General features: G+C 40.9%; 1 pseudogene; it reads right to left on the reverse strand.

Annotated features, from left to right (window-relative positions):
• Positions 1-1102: 1102 nt before the first annotated feature.
• On the reverse strand, positions 1103-9161 carry LOC101603512 (annotated as a pseudogene).
• Between the last annotated feature and the right edge of the window lie 2378 nt (positions 9162-11539).

The raw sequence follows: 11539 nt of genomic DNA on the forward strand, positions 1-11539 counted from the left end.
GAATACTACCAAACTCCTTGTATGAAGCCAGCATCCCCCCTGATACCAAAGCCAGACAAAGATAGAACAAATAAAGAAAATCACAAACCAATCTTCCTCATGAACATACACGAAAAATTCTCAACAAAATATTGGCAAACAGAATACAAGAATATATCAGAAAGATCATTCATCCTGATCAAGTAGGCTTTAACTGTGAGATGCAAGGATGGTACAACATGCACAAATCCATAAATGTAATACATTATATAAATGCAGTGAATGACAAAAATCACATGATCATCTCATTAGATGCAGAGAAAGCATTTGACAAAATCCAACATCCCTTCATGATAAAAGTCCTACAAAGACTGGAAATAGAAGGAACATATCTCAACGTAATAAAGGCTATTTATAACAAGCCTACAGCCAACATATTACTAAATGGGGAAAAACTGGAAGTTTTTCCACTAAAATCAGGAACAAGAGAAGGGTGTCCACTGTCCTCACATTTATTTAATATAGTATTGGAAATCTTTTTTTTTTTGCATGTGAGAAGTAGTTTATTTTGTAAAAGTTCCTTTTACATTGGCTTTGGCCTAAAATATATATTGAAAATTGTTTTCTTAGAGAAAACAATCTAGAATTTTATAACTATTTTCTGTCTTTTTACATTGGCCAAGTAATTTCCTACTAACTTCATGGTTAAGTGTAAAAAATGTCATTGTCAAGCTTTTGAAAAATTACTTCACTAAGAGGATTGAATTACAGTCTAGAATTCATTTAAATTCCTATTTTATAAACACTAGTCAAGGAATCTAACAGGTTGCCAGAGAATAGTCCCAAGCAGAAAGTTGGAGCACCTTCACCCTGAAACACACTTGTCCAGAAGCATGTCAGTGTTTACATGCTAGAAACACTCAAACTGCTGCATGTGTCAGATCTTGAGAAACAGGAACAAAATCCAATAGGAGTACCTTTAAAAGTCTTAGGCCGGGGTCAGTAAATCACAACAGTGCTTATATTTTCCTTTTTAGGAAAAAAGATTGAATTTCCCTGCAGTGTTCTGATTGGAAATCAAGTCATTTCTGTAGAAATACAATATGATCTAGTGGTTTGTCAATTATTTTCCTGAATTTTAAAATTCCAGCAAAGCTTTACTTTGCAAAAGGCCCTTTAGCTCATATGCACTGCCTCTGTTTTGATCTCTTTGTAGCAGAACTCTCTGTTCATCCATTCCCTTAGCCTGAGACCATAAAATAAGGCTGAAAAAGTCTTGGTCTGGTACTGTTGGACCCTTGGTGGCGGCAGGTGGAGGAGTGCATCTTTGATCATCTAATCAGGACCCTTGGCATTTGATGAGGATGTCGAAGAAATCTTCATCAGGCTCCTTCTTGTCCTTGGTTATTAGGTGCTCAAGAAGTGACTGGTGGTTGTTATTGGTCAAACGAAGCCCTGGCAAATGACTGAAACTGCCCTCTGGTCATCCAGATGGCTGCTCTGTGAGCTGGCGAGAAGATCTAAAAACTCGTCTGTGTTGGGGGATACCACAGAAGCAGGTGATGATTTCGTCGAGGCTTTGCGGGAAGTGGAGGAGGCTGCCTTGGCTGTGGGGCAGGCATTTTCTTGTAAGCAGCACCTCTGATCATCCAGCCTGTTGCTCTGAAATCTCCTCAACAGGTCAAAGAACCCTTTGTCTCCAATGGTTTCTGCACTGATTTTCCTTTGGGAATTTGGAATCTGGTGGTCAATGGAATTACTGGCATCTTGGAGGACTTTGGTGGAGGTACTGGATTTGTATTTTTTTCCTTTCAATCTGTTGACAAACAGTAGCTTTGCAGAAGGTTCGGCAAAAAAGAGGCCTTTGTTTAGCAAGAATTTCACTGTTCCAATTTGGTACCTTTTCTGGTGTTAACTTCATAAGCTCCATATTTTCCATACTGAGTCACTGTGCACCATTTATACTGCTATCAATTTCAATATTTTCAGACATCATGGAATTATTTGTGCTGTAGCTCATACCAAGAAACATCTGAAGATCTGAGAGATGCAGTTGGGTTGTTAGCTCACCACTTTTTTTTTTAAAAAAAAATATTTATTTATTTATTTATTTATTTGAGAGCGACAGACACAGAGAGAAAGGCAGATAGAGGGAGAGAGAGAATGGGCACGCCAGGGCTTCCAGCCTCTGCAAACGAACTCCAGACGCGTGTGCCCCCTTATGCATCTGGCTAACGTGGGACCTGGGGAACCGAGCCTCGAACTGGGGTCGTTAGGCTTCACAGGCAAATGCTTAACCGCTAAGCCATCTCTCCAGCCCTAGCTCACCACTTTTATCCCCAACCTCTTTTGAAATTTCCAAGTGCTTTTTGGCAAAATGCAAAGCTTGATCATGATTTCCTAGGGCTATGTATGCATTTCCTAAACTCCAACATGCTCTTCCATCCCCAATTCTATCCTTTAGCTCTTGGGCCATCTAAGTGCTTCAGGTGATAGTCAATGGCTTTCTCATAGTCCTGAAGTAATGCATACGTGTTTCCAAGGCTGTAGCAAGACTGCGCTTTTGCGGCTCAGTGTTTACACTGTCGCGCCAACAGCAGAGTCTTTTTGTAGTATTCAGAAGCAGTTTCAAATTACCCAAGAAATGTGGGAAGCCATGCTGGCTTCGTCAGGCTTTGCCATGTCAGCTTGTTTACTGCTTTTGTATCCTAATTGTCTGCGCATGAGCACATGATGTTATTCTAATATGGTTGTTCACCCATCCCGATTGGGTGATGCAAAATCATCTGATGAGACTTAAGCCAATCAGACGACGCTATACAATCACATGACCATAAGTATATAAGCTTGGCGCTCCGTAGGGTCGGGGTCCTTCTCTCTTTCAGCTTGGAGCTCCCAATAAAGTGTGCTTGAGAAGAATCCTGTTGTTGTCGTTCTTCCTGCTGGCGGGAGGGGCACAACAAGTGGTGCCGAAACCTGGGAAACTTGTCAACAAACGGCCAGTGGAGAGGACCCCTGAGGATACGTCCGAGGGAGGATTCAGAACTCAACACACGGAGCGGCGGTACCAGTAAGTTCCCCTGGTGCTATATGATAAGTTTTGGCCTGTAACTGATCTCTAAGTACCATGCATAAGGTTGCAAAATGGGACACAACCACTCCACCTTTTTGGAGCCACTTCAGGAAGTATTAAAACAACGTAAACTTAAGATTTCAGATAAAACTCTTAAAGGGTTTTTGGAAGAAGTGGATATGATAGCGCCTTGGTTTGAGCTGACTGGAGGTTTAAATTTGACCTGTTGGGATAAGTTAGGCAGAGACATCGACTGTGAGTCAGAAACGCGAAAGTTGCGTGCAGGTACACAGCCCTTATGGCACTTGGTGCGATCATGCTTGGAGGACAAACGTTGTGAAGAAGTGATCAGGGAAGGTCAACGCATATTAGCACATCATCAAGATAGTATGTCAGAGTCTGAAGAAAGTAAAAGGGGAAAACAAAAAAAGGTTAAAATAAAAAGAGAACCTAGGTTTCAGATAGAACAGAATAAAAGTGCACAGAATAAAAGTGAATCACAAAAGGAAGGGCCAAATTCAGGTCCTAAGCTATATCCAGATTTAACGGAACTTGCAAATGTATATATAGAAAGTTCTAGTGAATCTGAGGGAGAAGAATTAATTCCAGAGGAAGAACAGGATTTTGAGGAAGTAGAGACTGAATGTGGTCGGGAATGTTCTCGACCCAGACAAGATGGCGTTTTTACTTCTCCTCCAGCTTATGCTTCTATGAGTAAAAAGTGTAAACAACAAGATGGCCGACTTCCGTTCGGGGCGTGTCCTTCGTCCGGATGTAGTTTGATAAAACCAGAGACTTGGAGAAAGTTGGCTAGTGCTTATCCAGTCTTTGAGGACCCTAATACCAATACTAGATATCATGACGCTATAGGATATAAGGAGCTCAAGGATCTTGCAGAAGCTACTAGAACTTATGGAATAAATGCTTCTTTTACGATGGCTTTGTTGGAACGTCTTGCTAGCAATTGTATGACTCCGGCAGATTGGTTTGGAGTATCAAAGGCTTGTTTAAGCCTAGGACAATATTTAGACTGGAAATCTTTATATACTGATGGTGCTCAAAGTCAAGCCAGAATAAATGCAGCAAATAATCAGCCAGTATGGAATTATGATATGCTTATGGGACAAGGACAATGGGCTAATAATCAGATTGCCTATCCTCTTCAAGTTTATCAGCAAATAAATGCCATTGCTCTCAGAGCCTGGAGGGCATTGCCAAATAGAGGGGAAGTCTCAGGCAACCTTACTAAAATTATTCAGGGAGCTACTGAACCATTTTCAGATTTTGTAGCTCGCATGATGGAAGCCGCCGGTCGTATTTTTGGTGATGCTGATCAAGCCATGCCACTTGTGGAACAACTAATTTATGAGCAATGCACTAAAGATTGTAGACGGGCAATTACGCCCTGGAAAGGGAAAGGACTTCAGGCTTGGATGAAAGCCTGTAGAGAAGTTGGCGGTCCACTTTCTAATGCAGGGCTTGCTGCAGCAGTCTTGGCTGCCACTAGGGGGCACAGAGGAACTTCTTCATGCTTTAAATGTGGAAAAACTGGACATTTTAGAAAACAATGTCCTCAAAATAATTCTAGAATACAGGGTCAAGTGCGTTTGCCTGGCGTATGCCCTAAATGTAAAAAGGGAAAACATTGGGCGAATGAGTGTCGCTCTATTAAAGATATCAATGGACAACCAATTAACCATAAACAACCAATTAACCAGTCAACAGCTAATACAAAAAACGGGGTCAAGGGCCCCCGACCTCAGGGCCCACAAATATATGGGGCACTTCAGAATCCATCTCTCCGCCCTCCAGCACAATCAGACGAGCAACTCCAGGTTCCGCAGGACTGGACGTCTGTGCCACCATCAGACTCATATTAACACCACAAATGGGAGTGCAACCTGTGGAGTCAGATTTTCAAGGTCCATTACCCTCTAATACTGTAGGTTTACTGCTTGGTAGATCTTCTTCAGCATTGAGAGGATTGACTATTACTCCAGGAGTCATTGATTCTGATTATACAGGCACCGTAAAAGTGCTTTGTTCATCTCAGAAGGGAATTATTGCTATTTCACCTGGGGATAAGATAGCTCAGTTATTGGTTATTCCTAGCCTCCATAAGCAATTCCCTTCTGGTGAGAAAATTAGAGGGAACAAAGGACTTGGCTCTACAGGAGTTGATTTGACATATTTATCCATGGAATTAGATGAGAGACCAATTCTACAGCTTACTATTGAGGGAATAAATTTTCAGGGATTGCTAGATACAGGAGCTGACCGAAGTATTATTGCAAGTAAGTACTGGCCCAAAAACTGGCCCAAACAATCATCTTCACAAACTTTACAAGGTTTGGGGTATACTCATACTCCAGCTATTAGTTCTCGGGAACTTACATGGTCTACCTCTGAGGGACAAAAAGGTAAAGTTAGTCCTTATATAGTAGATATTCCTATTACTTTATGGGGCAGAGATGTTTTGGCACAAATGAATCTAAAATTAACTAATGAGTATTCTCCTCAGAGTCAATCTATTATAAAAATGATAGGTCATATACCAGGTAGAAGACTAGGTAAAAAGTTACAGGGGCAGATGGATCCTCTTGTAGCTTCTAGTAATCCAGGCACACGAGGGTTGGGTTTTTCCTAGGGGCCACTGAGGATGCGATTCCCATTCCATGGAAAACGGCTGAACCAGTCTGGGTACCTCAGTGGCCCCTTTCCTTAGAAAAACTCCTAACAACAAAAGAATTAATACAAGAGCAATTGTCATTAGGTCACTTAGAAACCTCTCAATCTCCTTGGAATACTCCTATTTTTGTTATTAAAAAGAAGTCTAGAAAATGGCGTCTACTTCATGATCTCCGAGCTGTAAATACACAAATGCACCTCATGGGACCGATTCAGCGAGGTCTTCCTTTGTTATCTAGTTTACCAGATGGCTGGCCTCTTATTATTATTGACATAAAAGACTGTTTCTTCTCTATTCCTTTGGCTTTGGAAGATTGTAAAAGATTTGCCTTTACTCTACCAACTATCAATCATGAGGAACCTGATCAACGATTTCAATGGAGAGTTCTCCCACAAGGGATGGCCAACAGTCCTACTATCTGCCAACATTATGTCAGCCTAGCAATAGCACCTACTAGAAAGAGATTCCCAAAATTGAGGATTTGCCACTATATGGACGATATTCTCTTGGTGGCTCCCGTGAAGGACATTCTGTCAAAAGCATATCTATCTCTCAAAAAGGATCTTAAAGCCTATGGTTTACATATAGCTAATAAAAAAGTACAGGAAGGAGAGGTAGGTAAGTTCCTTGGAACAACAATTACAACTCATATTATTAGACCTCAAAAATTACAAATTAGAACAGATACATTGCAGACATTAAATGATTTTCAAAAGTTATTAGGAGATATAAATTAGATTAGGCCATATCTGAAGATTCCTACTCATAAACTGACACCCCTATTTCAAATATTGGAAGGTGATTCACATATTTCTTCATTTAGAGCTTTAACTCCAGCTACACGAGTAGCTATTTTTAAAGTAGAGCAAGCGTTACAGTCTGCACAGTTATGCAGAATAGTCCCTGGACAACCTATTCTATTGTGCATTCTTGCTACGCCAGAAACTCCTACAGGGGTTTTATGACAACACGGTCCTTTACTTTGGATACATTCGCATTCTTCTCCTAAAAAATACATAGAACATTATCCTACTATGGTAGCCACTCTTGCTCTTCAAGGTATAAAGTCATCTTTAATACATTTTGGTGTGGCACCTGATACTTTGATTACCCCTTATAACTCTGAACAGGTACGTATTTTAACTGCTACTACTGATAATTGGGCTATACTTATGTGTGCTTTCTCTGGCAAATTAGATAATCATTTGCCCAGAGATCCGTTATTGCATTTTGTTTCGCTACATCCTATTGTATTCCCAAAGATTACCTCACAATCACCTCTTGCTGGTGCTTTAGATATCTATACTGATGGCTCTAAGACAGGTCTTGGAGCTTATGTCATTCAGGGAAAACAACCAGTTACTGTACAATTTGAACCAAATACTCCTCAACTAGTAGAATGTCAAATTGTGTGTCATGTATTTGCACTTTTCAGTGAATCCTTTAATCTAATTTCTGATTCTCAATATGTAGTTAATGCTGTTAAAAATCTAAAAGTAGCAGGTCTTATTAAGGATACTAGTCCTGTTGCTGTACATTTATCCAAGTTACAACGTTTAATTTGGTCTCGCACTAACCCATTTTTTATTCAACATATTAGAGCTCATTCTATGCTTTCTGGTCCCATGGCTGTTGGCAATGATCTTGCTGACAAAGCCACCAGAGCCTTTTTTCTATTCTCTTCTGATACATTGTCTAAAGCTCGTGATTTTCATAATTTGTATCATGTCTCCTCTGCAGTGTTACGCAAAAAATTTCATATCTCTCGGGCCATGACACGTGACATTGTAGTCAACTGTCCAGCTTGCGTCCCTTTCTTACATTCTCCTCATGTTGGTATTAATCCCCGGGGACTACGTTCGGGAAAAATTTGACAAATGGATGTTACTCATATCTCCTCTTTTGACAAATTGCGATATGTACATGTGTCTATTGATACGTGTTCAGGAATTATTCATGCTTCTCCCCTTGCTGGTGAACGTACTCATCATGTTATTACTCATTGTCTGGAGGCCTGGGCAGCTTGGGGTAAGCCCCGGGCATTGAAGACGGATAATGGCCCTGCGTATACTGCTAAAAGTTTTCGCCACTTTTGTGATACTATGGGAGTAGTTCATACTACTGGCCTTCCTTATAATCCACAAAGGCAAGGCATTGTTGAACGAGCCCATCGTTCTCTTAAAGAATGCTTACAAAAACAAAAAGGGGAAATAAGCCAAGGCCACACCCCAAAGAATAAGCTCCCAATAAAGTGTGCTTGAGAAGAATCCTGTTGTTGTCGTTCTTCCTGCTGGCGGGAGGGGCGCAACAAAGAAATACGTTTGCATTTCCAAGGTTGCTATGTGCTCTTCTTTCAGCTGCTTTATCTCCAAACTCTTTTGCAATAAGGAGCCGCTGCTCGTGAGCAATGACAGCATCTCTGAAGTTGCCGAGGAGGTAATGTGTGTTGCCCAGGTTTCCAAAGGCTGGTCCCTGCACTGCTCGGTCACCCAAGGCAGCTACCAGTGACAGGTTCTCCTCATAAAGGTCCACGGCTGCCTGTAGCGCATTTCTCACTTCTTCTGGAAATTGCCCTACATCCTGAGGACTAGGGCAACCAAAGCTTTTCCCTTTGGCATGATATACATTTCCCAGATTGTAAAGTGCTCTTGCTTCACCCACCTTGTCATTGAGTTCTCTGGAAATATCTAGGTGTCGCTGACAACAAACTATAGCTTCATCAAGATTTCCAAGCACTTTTAAGGTATTTCCCAGATTGCCACTAGCTTTGGCTTCCCCCAACTGGTCTCCAATAGTCCTTGCAAGAGTTAAATCATGGTGGTGGTATTCCATGGCTTTGGCATAATCGTGCAGGTAGAAGTAAGCATTGCCCAGCTGGCTGTAAATAGCACTAAGGGTTTTGAGGTCTTCAGTTACTTGCACTGCAGCTTCAAAAAATGAAACACCAGCGCGGCAGTCTCCTGATTTACACAGACGCTCCCCTTCCAAGGCCAGCTCAAGGCAAGAAGCTTCCATTCTGTAACAAACATGAAAAGAATGGTCTTCCCTCATGCTTATCAAATTTTCCTCCTTTGAGGCATATTATAAGCTGAGTAAGATAGAAATTATTTTGTGCCAATCCAGTTCTTTCTCATGCAGAGGAGTTTGCAGACCATTGTCCGGTTAGTACATTAATGAGTGGTGTTAATACACTCTAAACTCCTGCTTCTTCTTTATTAATAATGAAAGGAGGTCAATGTCAGGCAGCTTAAAGGTTCAAAATGGGTCCTAAATCCTTGCATCTCTGGCCCTTTCAGCAGCACTTCAGCAACATTTAGCACTGCAAGGCATCTCTTAGGCAAGGTTTCAAACCCTTCCACATTCCTCTTGCAAATCAGCTCCAAAAGGCCAAAGCCACACGGTCAGGTGTCTAGCAGCAATCCCACTTCTCAGTACCACTTTACTGTTGCAGTCAGGTTCACATTTCTGGTAGAAATCACCCAACCAAGAGCAGCTTCTACCGTGGCTCCACAGGGGCCACAGGCTGGAGGAGGGTCATGGTTTGTCCTCCCCCAGGCAGCTCTGCCCACCTGGGGCTCCCAGCCTGGCACCGGCACAGCGGGAGGCCAGCACGCCCCCTTTCCCTGTGCCAGCCCCCAGCTGGTCACTTGGGCCAAGGTTTCCCACTCCCCTGCCCGAGTCCCTCAGCCAAACGGGGCGGGGGGGGGGGGACACGACCCTCGGCGCCTGGGCTCCTCCTGGTATTGGAAATGTTAACCATAGCAATAAGGCAACAGATGTACATAAAATGTATACAAATTGGAAAGGAAGAGACCAAGTTATTATTTACAGATGCCATGATTCTATACATAAAGGACCCTAAAGACTCTACCAGCAAACTGTTAGAGTGGATAAGCACCTATAGCTATTTAGCAGGATACAAAGTAAACACACAGAAATCCATTCTTCCTATATGGTAACAACAAACACACAAAGGATGAAATCATAGATTCACTCCCATTAACAATTGCATCAAAAAAATAATAATAAAGTACCTTGGAATAAGCATAAGTGAAGGATCTCTACAATGCAAAGTTTAAAACACTTAAGTGAGAAATTGCAGAAGACACTAGAAAATGGAAAAGCATTGCTTGTTCTTGGACTGGAAGAATCAATATTGTGAAAATGGCAATCTTACCAAAAGCAATCTACATATTTAATGCAATCTCCATCAAAATTCCAATGGCATTCTTCACTTAAATAGAGAAAAAAAATCCAAAAATTCATTTGGAAGCACAAAAAATCTTGAATATCTAAAACAATTTTGAGCAACAAAAATAAGGCTGGTGGTATCACCATACCTGATTTTAACCTATACTACAGTGCCATACTAACAAAAAAAAGTATGGTACTGGCACAAAAGTAGACATGTAGATCAATGGAACAGAGTAGAGAGCCCAGATGTCAGTCCAGGTAGTTATAGCTACCTGATGTTGACAAAAATGCCAAAAATACTCATTGGAGAAAAGACAGCCTCTTCAGAAAATGGTGCTGGGGAAACTGGATATGTATCTGTAGAAGGATGAAAGTAAATCCTTCTCTGTGTCTATGCATAAGAATTAAGTCCAAATGGATTAAAGACCTTAGTATCAGACCTAAAACTCTGAAACTGCTAAAGGCAAATTTAGGAGAAACCCTTCAGCATATTGGTCTTGGCAAAGACTTTCTGAATATAACTCCAGTTGCTCAGGCAATATAATCACAGAATAACTGCTGGGACCTCATGAAATTACAAAGATTTTGTATGACAAAGGACACTGTGAATAAAACAAAGAGACAACCTACAGAATGGGGAAAAAAATCTTTGCCAGCTATACATCTGATAGAGGATTAATATCTGAGACATAGAAAGAATTTAAGAAATTAAATAAGTAATCAAACAAGCCAATTAAAAAATGGGTTATGTAACTAAATAGCAAGTTATCACTGGAAGAAATAGAAATGGCATATAAACATCTAGAAAACATGTTCTACATCCCTATTCATCAGTGAAATGCAGGTTAAAAGTACATTTAGATTCCAACTTACTCCTGTCACATTGGCTACCATCATGAAAACCAATGACCATAAATGATGGTGAAGATGAAGAAAAAGAGGAACCCTTCTACACTGTTGGTGGGAATGCAATCTGGTCCAGCCATTGTGAAAATCAGTGTGGAGGTTCCTAAGACAGCTTAAAATTGATCTACCATATGACTCAGCTATATCACTCCTAGGCATATATCCTAAGAACTCATCTCATCTCATTAACTTAGAGATACTTGCTCAACCCTGTTTATTGCTACTCTATTCACAATAGCTGGGGAATGGAACGAGCCTAATTGTAACTCAACTGACTAGTGGATAATGAAGATATGACAAATTTATACAATGGAGATCTACTCAGTGGTGAAGAACAATAAAGTTACAACATTTGCAGGAAAATGGATGGATCTGGAAAAGATTATACTAAGTGAAGTAACCCAGGCCCAGTAAGCCAAGCATCTCATGTTCTCTCTCATATGCAGATTGTAGCTTCAGATAATTGGACTTCTGAGTGAGTAGAAAGAAAACTAAGTAGCAAATGCCAGTAAGCTAGAGAAGAGTTATAAAGTGAAGAGAAAGGAAGGGAGAAAGGAGGGTAGTTAATAGAATGGTACTGTATATATGTAAGTAAAAAAATAGATTAATGGGGTGAAAAGGCCCAAATGAGGTCAGGGGAAGAGATTGAGTAAAGAAAAGGCAGAGGGAGGGCCAATCAAAATCTAAAAGGATATAAA

The sequence above is a fragment of the Jaculus jaculus genome, chromosome 10 (genome assembly GCF_020740685.1).
Source record: "Jaculus jaculus isolate mJacJac1 chromosome 10, mJacJac1.mat.Y.cur, whole genome shotgun sequence".
Taxonomy (NCBI): Eukaryota; Metazoa; Chordata; class Mammalia; order Rodentia; family Dipodidae; genus Jaculus; species Jaculus jaculus.